The 17,674-nt window shown below is 33.1% G+C and overlaps 1 protein-coding gene across 3 annotated transcripts in view; it reads right to left on the bottom strand.

Annotated features, from left to right (window-relative positions):
* Positions 1-17,674, bottom strand: part of LOC143198622 (uncharacterized) — a 178,913-nt gene that overhangs the window by 107,830 nt on the left and 53,409 nt on the right. Inside the window, exon 1 of one of the 3 annotated variants that reach the window (XM_076407961.1) lies at positions 4,855-4,967. The exons of the other annotated variants lie outside the window; for them this stretch is intronic. The gene's annotated coding sequence lies outside the window, so the exon portion shown is untranslated. Of the gene's footprint in view, positions 1-4,854; positions 4,968-17,674 lie in introns of those variants that run through there. 3 annotated transcript variants of the gene reach the window in all.

A 17,674-nucleotide genomic window follows, 5' to 3' on the forward strand; every position in this document is an offset into this window, starting at 1 on the left:
GACCTTCAGCTCTCGATGAAACGCCTGTCTTCAAAAAATGCTCCAGGCCCAGATGGTATCACAGTAAACCATGTGAAAAATCTCACCAGCAAGCAACTTTCAGAACTTGCCAATATTATCAATTCCATCCCGAGGTTAAAGCATTTCCCAAAGAATGGGAAACACGGGCTTGTCGCTATCATTCCAAAAAAGAAAGGCAAGTCCAATCCATCTGAATATTGGCCCATCAGCCTGATTAGTTCCAAACTTACCGAAAAGGGGATATTACACGCTTTAAACAGCTTCATAGATGCACACCACATAATCCCGAATGAACAATTCGGTTTCGGTGCTAAACACTCGAGCCTTTATCAAGCTGCTCATGTTACAGCAACCATACACAAGGCATTAAGAAAAGGCCGCAAAGCTGGAGCCATCTTTTTAAATGCTTTCGATCAAGTTTGGCACAATGGTCTAATCTTCAAAGCGAACGAACTTGGTATAGGGAATGTCCTAATCTCCCTGATTGATTCATACTTGGATGGTAGGTCCTTTGAAGTGAGGATCGGTGACGCAGTCTTCTCTCGAAGACAGATCTCCGCAGGAGTCCCACAAGGTGCTTCACTAGCTCCAGCACTGTTCAACCTTATATGGCTGATTTCCCACTCCACAAACATTTACACACAGCATTTTATGTAGCTGACACAGCTTTCTTTACCACCTGTTACATCCCCGACGTCACCCGCAACAGACTTCGAGCCCAACTGAACTATGCTATTGCGTGGTACGATTTCTGGCGGCTGCAGATTAACCAAAGCAAAACTCAGGCTATTCTGTTCTACCGCAAGAAGTTCCGCCCTTATCACCTCTAAATCAATAAAGTTCTATCCCCTGGCTCCAGAAGGTATTATACCTCGGTTTCTAGTTCGACCGCAGGTTCCAATGGTCAGTCCAAATCCAGCACACTATCTGCAAAGGCAATGGCGGGTAAGTCTACTCTTCCCACTCCTCTGCAGAAAAAGTAAACTCCCAATCCCCCAGAAAGCGATTTTGTATAAGATGCTAGTCCGTCTAGTCTGCTTCTATGGAACACAGGTGTGGTACAGGTATGTCTCTGAGAGACAACTTGAACTACTCCAAGTGTTCCAATTCAAAAAAAGTCCGCACATTACTCAATGCGCCATGGTTTATGAGGAACGTCAACACTCACCTCGCATCAGGCATCCCGTTCGTGAAGAGTTTCACGAACACGTTCTGTGTAAAGTTCTCCCTAGGCGCCTTAAAACACGATAACAACTTGATAAAATCCCTACCCATCCACAAACCCCGGTAGATAACTAACTACGACAATCCCAGTCGTAACCAACGGTCTCTGTCGCCCGCAAAACACCTCTATTTCAGCAAAAGAATATTTGGTTCTAGCTGGTCATTCTGGAGAAAAACTAAAACTAAACAATTTTCGCTACTACTACTACTTTCTTTGATTTTTTAAAGGTTATTTAAAAAAACATTAAGTTAAAAGAAATAAATAACAGTCAATTCATGTCAAACATATCAGTTAAGTGATTGTAAAGCGACCAACAGTAAGTGAAAAATTTCTCTGTATATTATTATTAAAATTATATTATTATATTATATAAACATGTATATTATTATTAATATTATTGAGCTCATATTTTATTTATAACTGTCGTTAATTTATGTTCAGACTAAAAATATATGTAAACATAACATTAATAAAAGATACATGTACATTTTATTTAATATGGATTGATTTGTGTCATTGCTCGCGCAATAATTTACTTATAAATTTCCACTTTTGCTTATGAAATACCATCATAATATACTAGCGAGAAATCCAAATTCCATTGTTTTCGAAACCGACCAACATTTGTAACAGGTGGCTCAAAATTATTTTATAATTATTATAAATAACTATCGTTAGCAGTTGGTTTTGTTGGTACAACCACTTTTTGGAAATATTCCTGACAATTATCCATAATTTCGTTAATAAAGTATTCCCAATATTCTTTTTTTAAAGCATTGTCCAATGAAGTTAAAAAGTTCAACAGTACAAATCAAAGATGTATGAAATGTGACACTATCTTGTTAAAATCGAAACCCAGAAACATATTTTTGATCAACAGTAATCACTAGATCACAGATCAACTATATTTTTGAAGAAAAGTAATTCAGTGATGCCTCTAGTCCAAAATATATACGAAAGAACTGACCTTACGTGAACTTTATTGACTCCAAATGAAGAAATTGTGACGAGAAGCAATATCACCATAATTTTAACAAGCCTTATTAATGGATCAGTTGAACTTGGTAAGAATGCAAACCTTTCATGACAATATACTATTTCTGTATCCTCAGCAAAACTTCGAGTCCAATATTGTATGCGGAATAACGAAACAAAATGAATAAAGCACAAAAAGAGATTGCAATGACTTAAATCTAAGGTAATGTTTTAGAAGCAAACTATTGAATCTTTATTAAATGAAATAGTGAAATTTTAAATAGCGGTTTTTAATTTCACAGAAGCTGGTTCAAAGGCAACATAGAAAGGAGTGATTGAAGTCACCTCCATTTTGCTTTTGAAACCGGAAATGAACTAACTTGCTACGATAAGTTCAAGATAAGTAATGTTAGGCTATTGTCAGTCAATCGCTGACATCAATCTCGATGTTATTGCTCTCAAAACCAGTATCACAGCTGAACAGCGCTGAGATTGGATTATCAGTCAATTAAAAAGCCTATTTGGACTTACGAGATTAACACTTAAACATCATCATGAATTGCCAATACTTATCTTTACTTAACCAACGAAGAACTGAACAATGGCCTCGAAATCAAATGGATATATGAAATTATCGCCATTAAATTCCGCACAGGCACAATTCAAATGACAAAACTCCACAAGAAGAATCAGCTAAATATATCTGTATCCATCCCGATGGTAGGTTAAATTAAAAAACATCATATTAGACAAAAAGCAGAGCAGATTAAATTCACAATCAAACAACTGTACTGGTTAGTCGGAAGATACTCTCAACTTGACCTAAAATCAAAGAAATTCACTTACCAGTAAATCATAAAGCCAATTTGAATCTTTTTTATGACCTAGTTTTATTTTAATTTGAGATATACATACTGATTGTATTAATGCAAGTACAACAGAATAGTGGTAATAAAGGAATTTATAAATTAAGGTTGTACTAAGGATATCTGTAATATGTAAATAATAAAAATATATTAATCTAAATGTAACACCCATTATATGAAATGGCTAAGTCAGCAAATATCTGTCGGAAGAATATAGTATTGTTATGGGAATCAAGTGAAGTTTAACTTGATCTATCGAAGACAGCGCGTTACTTTTAGTCTCACAAATAACACATCGATATAATATAATATTTAATTATATTCTACATAAAAATATTTATCCTAAAATAAATGCATTTTGTGTGTTAGCTGCGTATCACAAAATATAACTCATTAGAAAACAATGAGGTTTTATTCAAAAGATGAGTTTTGGAACACCCAATATATCGTAAAGATATTCATCACACTCTACCAAATAATTAGATAATTAGTCGAGACGATGCGAACAGAAGAGTTGTGATGCCCCAAAGACAGAAACCTCCGCATTCTTCAAACCTTACGCAACGCGATTGATGCGATTATTCACTTTTATATCGAATTTACATCACGACCATCATGTAATCGTCTGCGAGTCACAGGTAAACAGGAAAGATGACTTAAGACCGTCCGAAAAGGTGTTGTTTCCTTACTGCTCATCGTTAACTCCATTCATTGTTCGCCGTAAACGTTTTTTCCGTCGTTGCTAACACAATCGCGCCGCGCAAGAAACGATTAGTTCGTAACTCTTCAATTAAACAAACATCGGGGCGTCGTGCGCGTTTTATTCTATTCTTCGTTTTTTTCTCCCCTCGGTTTTCTTTCGATCATCATTGTTTTCGGTCGTTATACAATCATAGACAGACCGCGCACGGAACTGAGGTTCTAATTGTTGAGAATCGGAATATGACGTTGTGCGTGAGGATATTATTATAAATTGTACGTTTGCTAAAAATAGTTTCTTAATAACCATATCCTGTGCCATACGTCAAGGACGTTTCGGCTATAGACGAGCATGAACACAGGTTGGAACCAGGAAGTGTTTTTTACACTTCCTCGCATCGAACAGTAGGGGAAATCTGCGAACTGCCTCGGCGATATTACCTGCTTGAATACCGTGAAAATTCCGTGACCTTGTTGCTTGTGTTAGTGGAGAAATATATTTTTATATTCCATAGATTCTCATTGTGTATGAAAACAACTTTCCGCATATTCAATTGAATTTCATTAGAAAATTCCTAGAAAATATCTATTTTCCGCTTAACTGGTGTAAATTTGCCTGATTTAAAATCTTGGACTTTTGCCAATAATATATCCTTCATTTTTATGCTATATTTAGAAGACTTTTTACCAACTAGGGTTTATCTCAGTCGAACCTATGTTTAACGTGGTTCATAACCACGGTCCTCGCAGCAGTAAGCGTACCGATTGGCGAGTGAGCAACTTAGAATTCACTCCAGAAGACATCCGGCCCTCAGCTTAGTTACTGATGTGACTGGAGTCATTTTTCGGATTTTCCAAACTGTTTCCTTTTGGAATATCACAATTATAAACAATAACAAATATAGATTTACCACCATGCCCCAGCAGGATTCCAACCCACCACTATCTCTAACAGTAGAAGTACCATACTGTCGGCTTGACCACTGCGCCAACGAATTCCTTATTGTGCTATTGTGTTATTTGTGGATAATTTTTTTATCATTATAAATATTTTTCATCATTTCTTACCAATTGTTCCTTCTTCTTTGCAAGTTGGAGATGCTGTGACGAAAGAACGATGTTAATTTGGCAGCAATATTATAATGGATCCTTTTTTTCAGTTCAGTATTTCGAAATTGGGCTCCTGCTGAAACAGTGTATCTTTCACAACTATTACAACCTGTGGTTGAGCTTTGTCATGCAATAGGATGATTTACGTCTTTTATTTGCCTTTTTGTAACAATACTTTTTAAAATGATGTCAGCAGACATCTGTAATAATGTTATTCGATTTTAGCTGGTCGTAGTATACTAATCCCATGCTAATCCCACCATATGCACAGATAATCTGTATGGTCATAGATGTAAGGCCACGAACTTGCTTCAGTGTCATGGATGACTCTCCTGGACTAATCAATATTTGTTTGTAGTAAATCCACTTTTCATCGTCAGTCACAATATGCCACATAAAATTATGGGGAACAATGAATCCGCGATGATTTTTAGTCGGTTCCTGTGGCAGTAATTTTCCCTCTTCTTTGGATATTTCCCATCGCATTTCAACCTCCGGAGAAAGTTGATTCATTAACTGCTAAGTTGTGTGAAAACTCATTAAAAGTTTGACCGAGCTTTTGCTGGTTCCAATAAAAATAAAAGCATTGTCTTTGGAATCTGTTAGACATCCAGGTGCATTCTTTGTCAAGTGACATCATTTTAAAACGTTGAAACCAAAACCGATAATTGGGATATGACGTAGCAATACATCGCCATATGTTTTTAAAAGTTAAGCTGGAAGGGTATCGGCTTCTATCATCAAACAACAATAAGTAATAAATATTAAAAATAAACCTCGATTAGTTCCATGATTGGTATCCAAAATAGCAACAGTGAATAGTGAATCACCTAATATTACTAAATTGATATTTTATATAAATAAATGTTAAAACTATTGACATTTGCAGTTAGGTCCGGTTATTGATCTAAACAACATTAATACTTCACATTATTACCGATATATGTCACTGATCAAAATACACGCAAGCACCTAGATAAGAAGTAAGATAAGAAGTAAAAATTAGAAATAATTTTAGATATATCGCATTAATACTACTTGAAATATTGCTTTGACATCTAAATCAAAAGCAAAGTGCAGCTGAAGTCTCCATAAGCTGAATTCTTAGCCGCTGAAACGTATAGCAGTTATATGCAGATTATTTTAATCACTATGTGATATAAAATATTGTTAAAGTAACACCCCTGATATTTATAAATGATAATTAATCGCATAAAAAAGATATTCTAGTATAAAGACTTAAATTTTACATTTCTACCAATCTCAATAAAAATTACATTTTTATCCTTCATTTGTTTAGAATAAATTCAGTAAAAAGGATGCGCTGGTTCCATTCAACAACTATCAGATCTTTCATTGCACTGCAACCCTTCACATTATTCAAAACAAACTTTAATATAGATTAAGAATCTGAAGTATTTATTGTAATTTCGATCATACAACTAGCACGTTAAAGAGCACTTCATTAAGTAATTTGCTAGACTATAATCCTAGTGCTAGACTATATCCTCTGCCATAGTCCATATTTAAGTGAATAACATATTGGGAATTAGGATAGCTTCAGGATATACTGACACTCTTTCAAAGTACTTCAAATCATCACCTCTACTGCAGCATTTTGTTATCTAGTGATAGCCTCAATTTATGCTCATAGGCAAATATATTTGCTTTAGTTCAGGACTAGCATTTCAGTATTCAATGTTTTTCCCCAAGCAGTGAGTGATTGTAAGTTTGTTAACATAAACTATTGACCAATTAGTTTAAAATCCAAAAAAGAAAGAAGTAAATGTATATCTTAAAAGACCAAATTTTTTTTCATTTTATTAGCAGAGAAAGTTTTCTAAAATGATTGCCACTATTGACAGATGATTTCGAAAGATATTTGACAGTAACACCGTAACATATACATAATTAGAATATCATATCCAAATTTAGAGCTAAAATATATACTTATGATAAACATAAGTGAGAAAACCAGACAAATATCATTGCCATTTTGCCAAAGAACCTAAGATAGCGTCGTCGATATCACGACAGTCGGTATTCCCATTAATATCCGCGGCACAACAAATTAAATCACACTTGAGGTTCCCAAGGATCTTATTTAGATGATGATAGTGAATGTCTATGTAACGCTTATCTTAAATGACTTTGCATATAAACGAGACTCAACGTGTGATTGAAATGGTCATAAACTGGGCATAATGGGTTCTTAATACATGGCATATAGCGTCATTATCATATTGATTGCTCCATATTTATCTTAAAGGAAGAAATGGAAGATACAATATATGTAAGGTAATTCGTGGTAATACTTCATTTTGATTATTAATCGAGTTACTAATTTGTAAAAATTTATATTCTTATCTTTTTGTGTTAATTTTTGACGTAAAACGTGGATAACTGCCACTTAACACCTTTCAGTTTGTATAATTTTCATTCTTAAATCAAGTCAAGTTTCTTTTCATTCAAGTTCTGAAAATATATAGAATTGTTAATTGAATGTCTACTTTTTGTCACCTTTTGTTTCAATAAGAATAAGTGTTTTTAAAAAAAAACTTCAGTGAGCAACAACAAAACAGATAATCTATGATTTGTTACACTCGGATCATAGTTAAATATATTTAGTAAAACTAAAAAATTGAATACATTTTTCGTTAAATCTTATTCTCGTCAAAATAATCACCCTTATTTTTAATAACTTTGTGAACAAGTTCTATAGTGTCGTCCATTCACTTTGTTAAAATTCTCATAACCGTGCTGAGTTCCAAGGGGATCACTTTTTCACTTCTCCATCAAGTTCATTCCACACTAATTCGATAGGCAAGAGATCTGGCGATTCTGATTTTCATTATTTTAAAAAATTCTTCGTTCATGTTTTTCTCTAGAAATGGATTATTACTCATTGCATTCTAGAAAAATAAAACTTCTGTTCATAGGACATTCGTTCATCTAGACTCATCAGTTCATAGGGCATTTCTCCAGTCTTTTACAACCAATATATTTAGGAGTTCCGCAAGCTAGTGTACTGTGTCCAATACTATATTTTCTACATACTGTTGATCTACCCACAACAAAAATAACTACTGTGGCAACATACGCAGACGACACAGCAATCTTAGCATCTCATGAAGATCCAGTCACGACATCTTTGAAACTACAAACACGCTTCGAACAAAATTTAACTGTGGTTGAAGACATTAAAGCCAATAAAATAAGATCCACCCATATAACTTTTACCCTGCGTAGAAGGACATGTCCACCAGTGAATATCAATCATTGTCAACTCTCCCAAGCAGAGGATGTTAAATATCTTGGTATGCATTTAGATCGACGCCTAACCTGGAAGGAGCACATACTCGCTAAACGAAAACAAGTTGGACTTAAGTTATATCAAATGTATTGACTTATCGGGAGCAAATCCCAGTTATCATTAGATAAGAAGCTATTGCTGTATGAGTCTATACTCAAGCCTATTTGGTCATACAATCCAACTATGAGGTACCGCTAGCAAATCTAATATATCCATCATTCAATGGTTCCAAAAAAGTGTCGCGTATCATTATTGATGCTCCCTAATATATTTCAAATGAAGTGATACAACGCGATATTCCTATATAACCTATAACGAGTGTAATTCAACGTATTTGTGTGAAATACTTCGAAAGAGTGTCAGTGCAGCCCAATGTACTCGCTAATAAGATAAATATGCGAAAGAATAGTGAAGTGCGTAGACTAAAACGTTTAACACTATCTGATCTGAATATTGGACATATATAGACTTTAGAATAAGACTAATTAATTAAGATAGTATTTTATACAGGAAATCACTTAATGAAGTTATTTTCTACATGCCATGTATATATATAATATAAACATAAGAAATAAGTATCGTTATGTGGCAAATTGTGAACCCACGAAGAGTAATAAAACAAGTGATGTATCATGATAACTGTCAGTCATATCTTTAAAAATGCGTGATAATCTATATTGAAACGCTTAGATGGATTATCCTACTTTTACTAGGATTATTATTTACTTTGATCAAAACTAGCGATAAACTGTTGTTCATATCTTATGAACTTAATTATAATTAATGAAACAAACTAATTTGTATCCCAAAACAACAATACCAATTGTTATTGTCGGTATATGTTGTTGAGTTACAAAAACCGAAGAATGAATGAAAATCGCCTCCTCACGGACGTTCATGATGATAGTTGGTCAAGAATCGTGGCTCTCTAAGTAATAATATTTTTAATTTTAAGTGCAATAAAACAGTTACGTGAAGCAGCAATTAACATTTACGTCTATTGCGCCTATTATTTCAAATCATGTTTGATTTGCGCGGCGATCGCAATTATTTTGAAAGTATACTTCGATATAATCAATTTATTCGAGCTGATTGGGAATCGTTTAGTATCAATTAAATCTCGAATGGTCGATATGGTTGAAACACTAGAAAAAACGGTATAAATCGATTGAAACGGTGATCGGTAGGTACTGGAGTTTTACCAAGGTTAATAGTATTATGTATAAAAGTTGAGATTGAGGTTGTACATTTTGTTAATCATTATTCAGTACCACACTTAAATTAAGCTCGTGCTTATTCTGAAACTTTAATCAAAATACTTAAACACATTATTTTATTATGTACTAGCATATATGCACCTTAATGATCACTCATATCTTTTGCATATCGTACAGCGCCTTCTGTCCATTCCTCTGGTCTCTCTATCAGTACCATTTACAAGGCAATGCTTTAATTATCTCGAGTCCGCTTCCTATTCTACTATTACTCAGAATTGGAAAACTTCAGTATTAATATAAAAAAGATCTCTTGGCCCAGGGTAAGTAATCATGTCTCTAGTATGTTTATGTTGCATGTTCATTTCAGAGAACTTTTTTTGTAGATTCATCCCAAGATTTTTAATTACTATATGGAGTGATGTAATTATTCAGTTAGGTATAGGTGCGGCATAATGTTATGTGAATACAATATGTACTGATTTACTCTCATGAACTTTTATTCTACATGCCTAGGTTCAGTTACTAATATTGTTACACTCAAGTTCAGTTTTTTAGTGTTTCTTCCTAACATCATTGGTGTATTACACGTGTAAAGCAGGGGAAATATTGCCTCAAATACATTGACTTTGTGCTTGGTCTTACTATACCTGCTTTAGTTGTTTTAAAAACCTTTAATTAAACCTTTAATCCTTCAGATAGTATGGGCAATGGAATGGTTTTCTGAAGCTTATGGATTAGTTCATCATGCCAAATCTAGATGCAAGCTTAAACTAGGTCTAAGAAAAATTACTTATCGACTTACTTATGTAGAACTTATCGTATTCTTTGTCAGTGAGTCTGATTAGATGCAATACGAAATTTCATAAATTTGGGTGATTCATCCATATATTTAATTTGATAACGCCTGTGCTCCTATTTTTTAAAATTTATTTATTACATTGTTATTAGTGGTTGACGACTAACCTACAATTTGGCTTTACAATAACTTAAATCTAGGTATATATCGAGGATGCCCTATCTTAGTCTCTAGTCTAATACTGTTCATGTTAGGGATACAGAAAAATATCGATTTTTTTCATAAAATGTCGATATTTTTGACCGATATATCGATATTTTTTTAGCCGATATTTTCGATATTTTTTCAGAATAAATTAAATATAATTTTTAATAAACATTTAAAATTGGTACTTAATTTCTAAGGTTCGGCGGGTACTTGATTTTAATCGATATTTTTTATACTTACTGCAAAAAAATGTCAATATTTTTTCCTCCGATATATCGATATTTTTTTAAATATCGAAATATCGATATTTTTTTCATTGGCCAACATCCATAGTTCATGTATTAACACTGCTGTTTATCTATTAAATGCACCTTATTACACAACACTATGTAAAATCAAATGGTTTGATTCTTTTGTTGTGTTGAGTTGTGTTACTTCGATACTGACATGAGAATGGAGTATGTCCTCATATCTCCTTGCAATTATCTTGATATAGTTAGCAACAGTCGGTATCTGAAGGTTTCAGTGTAAATAATAAGTCCTGTGGTATTTCCGTGAACTTGCAACACTTCTCAGGACTTTGTTCTGGAGTTCTTGCCTATATACAATCAAAACATCATTCAGTGTTGTTTAGAAAACAAAATGTACAATATAACTCATAAGTACTTAAGTCATAAGACATAAACATGCTTTTGGGAACTTCGTTTGGAAGAAATTTTAACATAATTAATTGATTAATGTACATAGTCAATACGTCTCAATATACAAACCACAAAATGATTCTACTGTAGGTTCGTAGGGTCCAAATGTGTAACTGCCGCTGCGATTATTTGTCAGAACACTCACTACTATTTTTGGAAGGAATTTGCACGAGAACTGAAGAAATAATGTTTATTTTAATATTAAATTATACATGTGGTCGACGGGAGAATTGACAGGATATTAGGTTGGGTAGAGGAAGTACGGTAGCGCTGTGGAAGTGGTACTATTACAAGGGGATGGAGAGAAGAAAAGAGAACGAAACGTCATCGTGATGGTCTTTTATAGCCTGGAACTGCATGGTACCAGTCCACCGGCGTTGCCAACCTTTGTAGTTGTTGTTGGTGAATTCGTGGTGGCCTAAAGAGTCGTGGCGGTCGCCACACTACTAATTTGGCATGGCGTTCACCAATTCGAAACCAATTAACGCTAATATAATGGCAACCACAATGATAGTATATAAAAATTAAATAATTCCGTATTTGTGCTACAATCCATCTGCAACAGATGCCCAAACAGTTCGTTTTATTGTTACCATCATGAAAACAAACTATAAATACGAGAGACAACCTTGCAAAAAATGCTGAGCTATCTGTGTCAATGGGTAAATTAAAATTTATAGAACTTGATTCCATATGCTTCTTGAATATTTAATTTCGCATAAATAAGGCACTGACCGTCAATGACTCGGAATATTACAAAATCCCATTTAATATTAATTCACCAGCAATAATTCTGATAAAAATAAAGTGGCATGGGAATCTTTTGAGAAGATTGTTCTTGCGTAATTGTGACAACTTTGATAAGTTAATTTACAACTACTACATCATATATGTTAGTGAGGTTGTGATTTGCTGCTGAGGATAATTTTAATATTTGTAATAAATTGTTTCTACTTCTAAAAGAATAGCTATATATAAGATTTTTTATTTTATTTGTTAGTGCTATGATATACATTTTCTTAGCTCAAAATTTACCATAAGAAACGTTTTCTTTTTTATTTAACTGAAGAAAAAATCACGGAGTACTGTTAGAAATGTATGCTATTCATATTGCATTGATTAAAAGTGGTGCTAATGATATACATTTTCTTAGCTCAAAATTTACCATAGAAAATGTTTTCTTCTCTATTAAATTGAAGAAAAAATCACGGAATACTGTTAGAAATGTATGCTATTCATAATGCTTTGATTAAAAGTGGTGTTATTATAAATAAGATAATAAAAGATCAACTTAAACGATGACGATTGGAAATGATAGATCGTTATATAGAATTCTTCCTACATAGTGATGGTTGCTTGCCACAGAAAACGTAAATCGAAACATTTTAATAAAGAATTATGTTACCTGTCGTATTCACCAGACTTTGTCCCTTCCATTTATTAGTTTATTAAATGGACAGCATCAAGATATTTTGAAATATATCTACATAGAGTAAGAATACAACAAATAATTTTCCTGTTAGTTTTATTGAGTTATTCCAAATATAAAGGCCCTAACCACAGAACACACGAAAATAAATTTTCGACATTAATTACTTTTGTTGTTTGATTTCAAGAAATTAGCTGTTAAAGCCTTTCAAATACTTAGTTTTAACCATTTAAAAATGTTGAATTTGCTGGCTGGCAAAAAATGAAAATCACTGGCATGATAAAGAATGGCTTGGAGAATAAAAAAAATCAAAGACAATAAATGACAAAACTTGATGGATGATAACACGCTATTTCATTGCTTTCCGTGCAAAAATAAAAAAGTTTTCTATGGCGCCTACTGGCGATGAGATATAGATGTATTACGACAATCCCAACCGCAAACAGTCATGAATTAGTCCAAGAGAGTCATCCAAAATCAGAACCGAAGCGATATATTCATAGCTATAAAGACTTATTGTGTTACAAGCTTACAAGTTTAACTGTGTTAAAACAGTATGAAAATGTTACTGTAGATCCACCGACGTCAATTGTACAAATAAAATTACGTACTATTCCAAAAAAAATGCCACGCAAGGCCATCCTCTTGCATGGCCATGCTCTACCACATGTTCCAAGAGTTGTTAGATAAGGTTAGATAGATTTTTAGATACATCCCATCAATTTTTCTTAATAAACGTCTTTTTAGAATGAAAAGAATATCAAAATACTTGTCAGAATATTCCTATTGTGCCTATTTTATAATATATACTTTTATTGGATTTAAATATACTTAATTTATAACTGAATGAATGTAAGTAACGCAATTTCCAGTAAATATGTAAAAAAAGTATCTGCTTTCATTGCACATGTTTTAAACATAAATATATTCCGAAATATTCGAACTGCGTAACCGTAAAAATGTATATTTTAACACAATACTGTTCCCTGGAGAAATACTTGTAAAATAAAACAAATTAGATGGAGAGAATGTAAACAACGTGAATGTGGTAAATAATTAATGACTTTAAAAATAGTGCGACCTATAATCATTAGATGAAAATTATTTATCGCGATATCCTTAATACTAACAATAAATAAATTCAAATATATGAGCTTTGTTGTCATTTATATTATAAGTCCATGTCGCATATAGTATTCAAAAATGCCTATTAGTGAAGGTCATTATATATTTTCGGTTTTTGTTGAAGTTTTCAGATTAGGTCAGTTTCGTCTTACGTAAGACAGAAAAAAATGTGTTGTACTATTGTAGGTCGGGGACTTTTCAATTGACCTGTTAACTTTGAAAAGACTATGTGTGCGCTAATACATGCATACGTATATGCATGTAACCCATCCGCTGAGTGAAGTTATCCATTATGACGGATTTCACCATGTCATGTATAATGAACATACATTCGAACTACTATATAATAACAATATACCTCGCCACAGAACGATTTTCTCTGCATGTCCAGTAAATTAACTTCAGGAAGTCTAAGAGTCATTACAATGGTGAATTTAAAAGTAACGCTCTCTGAACTATCTAATTGCCAATATCGGTGGCCGCTAGAGGCGAAACAAAAATAGCCCACGAAATAACCGAGAAACATCGTCGTTTCTATACCGCTTCTTCTTCTTCTTTTTTTATTAGCGCCTTATAAACGCGTCGCATTGTCTATTCGACACATAAAATCGCGATATTACGAGAAAGTGGAGATTTTATGTTGGGCCTTTAACGTTTGCTCCGTTCCATAATGGAAGAAATTTCGCTCGATATTACAACGGAAAAATCGGAGTACGACCGCGCGTAAGTGGCAGCTTATCCAACGATTTTATTTATTCCGTTTTTTTTTCTCGAGTGCAATTGTTTATGTTACAGGAAATGGTCGTAAAGATGTTTGACCGCCTTTAAATTGAAAACATCACGTAGTATTACTAACCGTTTAAAATAAATCCTCATTTTTGTTCATAAAATAGTTCTAGTTATTCTTATAATATAGATGACAACATTTTTTGCAGAATACAATAATAATATAATAAAATAATAAGTTTAATTAAATACCAGACCTCATTTTAATAAGCCTTTAAAATTGGTACTTAATTTTAAATCATTAATCAATAATAATTAAATATCGATATTTTTCTCGCTATCCAATGCCCCTACACTGCAGTAGTATTCCATCCATGTTTATCAACAGTTCAGTTCTATAAATCTCGTATATCGAAAAGTGAGGTACCAGGAAACCTGACCTGAAAGCAAGAAGACCTGAAGATGGTAGATGAGATTTTGCTATAACGTCATCAAAACATTAGAGGTTATTCATCAAAATCATTTTGTGAGGCATTTCGTGCTCATACATCGAAAAAATAGCATCATACATCGATTGTATAAGAGCAAGTATAAATCTGATCATAGAATAATGAATGAGTACATTCTTACGCCAACGATTGTTATGTTAAGCCTTTTAGAATTAACGGAAAATAAAGAAATGAAAGTATAAAATATGTTTAACAAAAGAAATTTAACCGAGTTCAATAAATAAATAAGGAACTCACTAAAAATTTAAAAATAATCAAATTTAGAGCAACACACAAAAACATTTTAGACTAAAATGTGTACATAATAATTGCTGTAATAACTAATTTAAAATAAACAAAAACCTTATATGACCTATCCACTACACGTATCTTATATTGTACTATATACACACAATTTGGTTTAATAACTACCTAAACCAATTTAGCTATTTACAATATTATTTTAACTACTATCAACTGACTACTTTGAAGTCGGTGCCGAACCCAAAACAGTGATATTAATTTAGATTTCTTTTTGTTGGTAATTTAATTGTGTGTATATGTCACAAAATTGTGTTATCATTTTTGTATTTTTTTGGGATCGGTACCGACTTCAAAGTGATTTATATCGTAGTATATTTTCAGATCCACAAAAAGGACACTAAATTATATTTGGATAGAGAAATAAATTACAAATAATTTCTTTAATTGTGAATTAAGTCCAAACTAAAAAGCAACAGATACAATCACATGCAAAATTAATGAGAAATTACACAAAATAATATGGAAAAAAATTCGAATGCGTAAATAAAGTTCATGAAACGTATATAGTTATAAGTATATCATAGTAGGCTGAATCATGTAGAAATTCGTCAAATAAATATCAATAATTTTAAAATCGCATAATTATAACACAATAATGTTCGATAAAAGCAGAAGATAAGCCATACAAGAATAACAAAAAAATTAACCTAGATATACTAAACTCATACAGGACACAAAAACAAAATCGTATTTCAAAAACTGAATTTAGGAAAAAGAAAATAAAATGAAAACTAGACTTAATAGTAATAAAAAATACTGGGGGTTTTATTTCCTAGAGAGTAGGTGTAAGATAACTGAGGATGGACAGGTGGTACTTGTAAAGAAAGGCACGGGACTAATGAATGTTTATTAGAGCAACGGATGTTATTTAATCATCGATATGGATCAAAACCTCATGAATAAAAATTGACCCAATATCAGACGCTTCGCGATTCTATTGGTATCCTGTTGAGGACCCTTCTTCCTGCACAGCTATGTTATTACTGAAACCCCTTCCTCCTGGTACTTGCGTCTTCCTTGATTTACAGATGATGTTATGGAATAGTCCCATATATATAAAGGGACTTGTAATTAACAAAATAAAACTTTACAGTGTTGAAGTGAATATTGATCATTTCTTTAAAAATAAAATAAAAATATATTAGGATTAGATTACAAATTTGGTATCAACTAAGTGATTCTGCTGAGTACACTGGGATGCCTAAATAAGAAAAAAAAAACAAATGATCCTCGTAACATTTGTCAATGTAATAGACTTCCTTCCTTCCGTACGAATTACGCATTCGTTATGGCTCTGCCAAACTGCCGCCTGAAGCTTCTTTATTTATTATTCAGATATTATCTCTGACGTTATCCTTGCCACGTATCCTGCGCCCGTCCCGTCTACCGGTCCCTATTTCATCGTTTGCCGCGCAGATGCAAACTCGAAAGTTTTAATATACCTCATGAAGTGTGAGAAAAAAAGGCGGTACGTCGGAAACACGGTCGGAACGATCCTATTTTCAATAAGATCGTGTTACATGCGATATTTCTCGGTTCTTCCTGTTTTTCCTGCGCTTCCTTTGATACCGACATCGTGCGGACGCTGATAAATAACTGTTAAGTCTTCTAATGTTAGCTACCAACACCGGCCTAACTATAACATGGCCTGGATATACCCTGGTGTGATTCAACACATTGTCAAATCGGTGCTGTGATACTTTTGTAATAATAATCATACATACAAAAATGATGATGGATACATAATTAAAAAATATACAGTGACAACAAAAACAAATATACTATTAAAAGATTATTCGCTATGGAAAGCAACTCGAAGATTTAAAAGACCGATTATTCGAGTACCGCCAATTAAAAATGATCGAAATGAATGGGTTCGACGCAACGATGAAAAAGTTGAAATGTTCGCACAATACTTAGCTAATATATTTCAAGTAGATAAAGCATTGGTCCCAGTACACTTCCTTGTGGTACACCTGCTTTAGCTTCTTTTTTTTTTATAGATTAAGCTTCTTCTTGTTTGACTCTAAACATTCTAGTTGTAATGTATGATTATAATAGTTCGGTGTGTTATTTTGGTAGCATTTTCTGTAGTTTATGAATAAGGACTTCATGCCAAACGTTATCGAAAGCTTGTGCTACATCTAAAAATATAGCTGAGCATACTTTTTTACTTTCGTAGGCTTTTTCGATAACATCTTTTATTCTGTAGACCTGGTCAATTGTTGAGTGCTTGTTAATAAACCCAAACTGGTGTGTTGGTATTAGGTTTTTTCTCTCTATGATCGGTTTTATTCTTTTCAACAGGAGTTTTTCAAAAAACCTTAGATATTACTGGCAGCAGCGATATAGGTCTATAGGCTGTTATTTCGTTTGCTGACTTCCCAGGTTTTGGATTATAATTTAATCATTATAATTTCCGCCATCTTCCAAATGTCTGGGACATGTTTTA

The sequence above is a fragment of the Rhynchophorus ferrugineus genome, unplaced genomic scaffold (assembly GCF_030347505.1).
Source record: "Rhynchophorus ferrugineus isolate W39M unplaced genomic scaffold, kcgeb_rfMv2 rfM6, whole genome shotgun sequence".
Lineage (NCBI taxonomy): Eukaryota > Metazoa > Arthropoda > Insecta > Coleoptera > Curculionidae > Rhynchophorus > Rhynchophorus ferrugineus.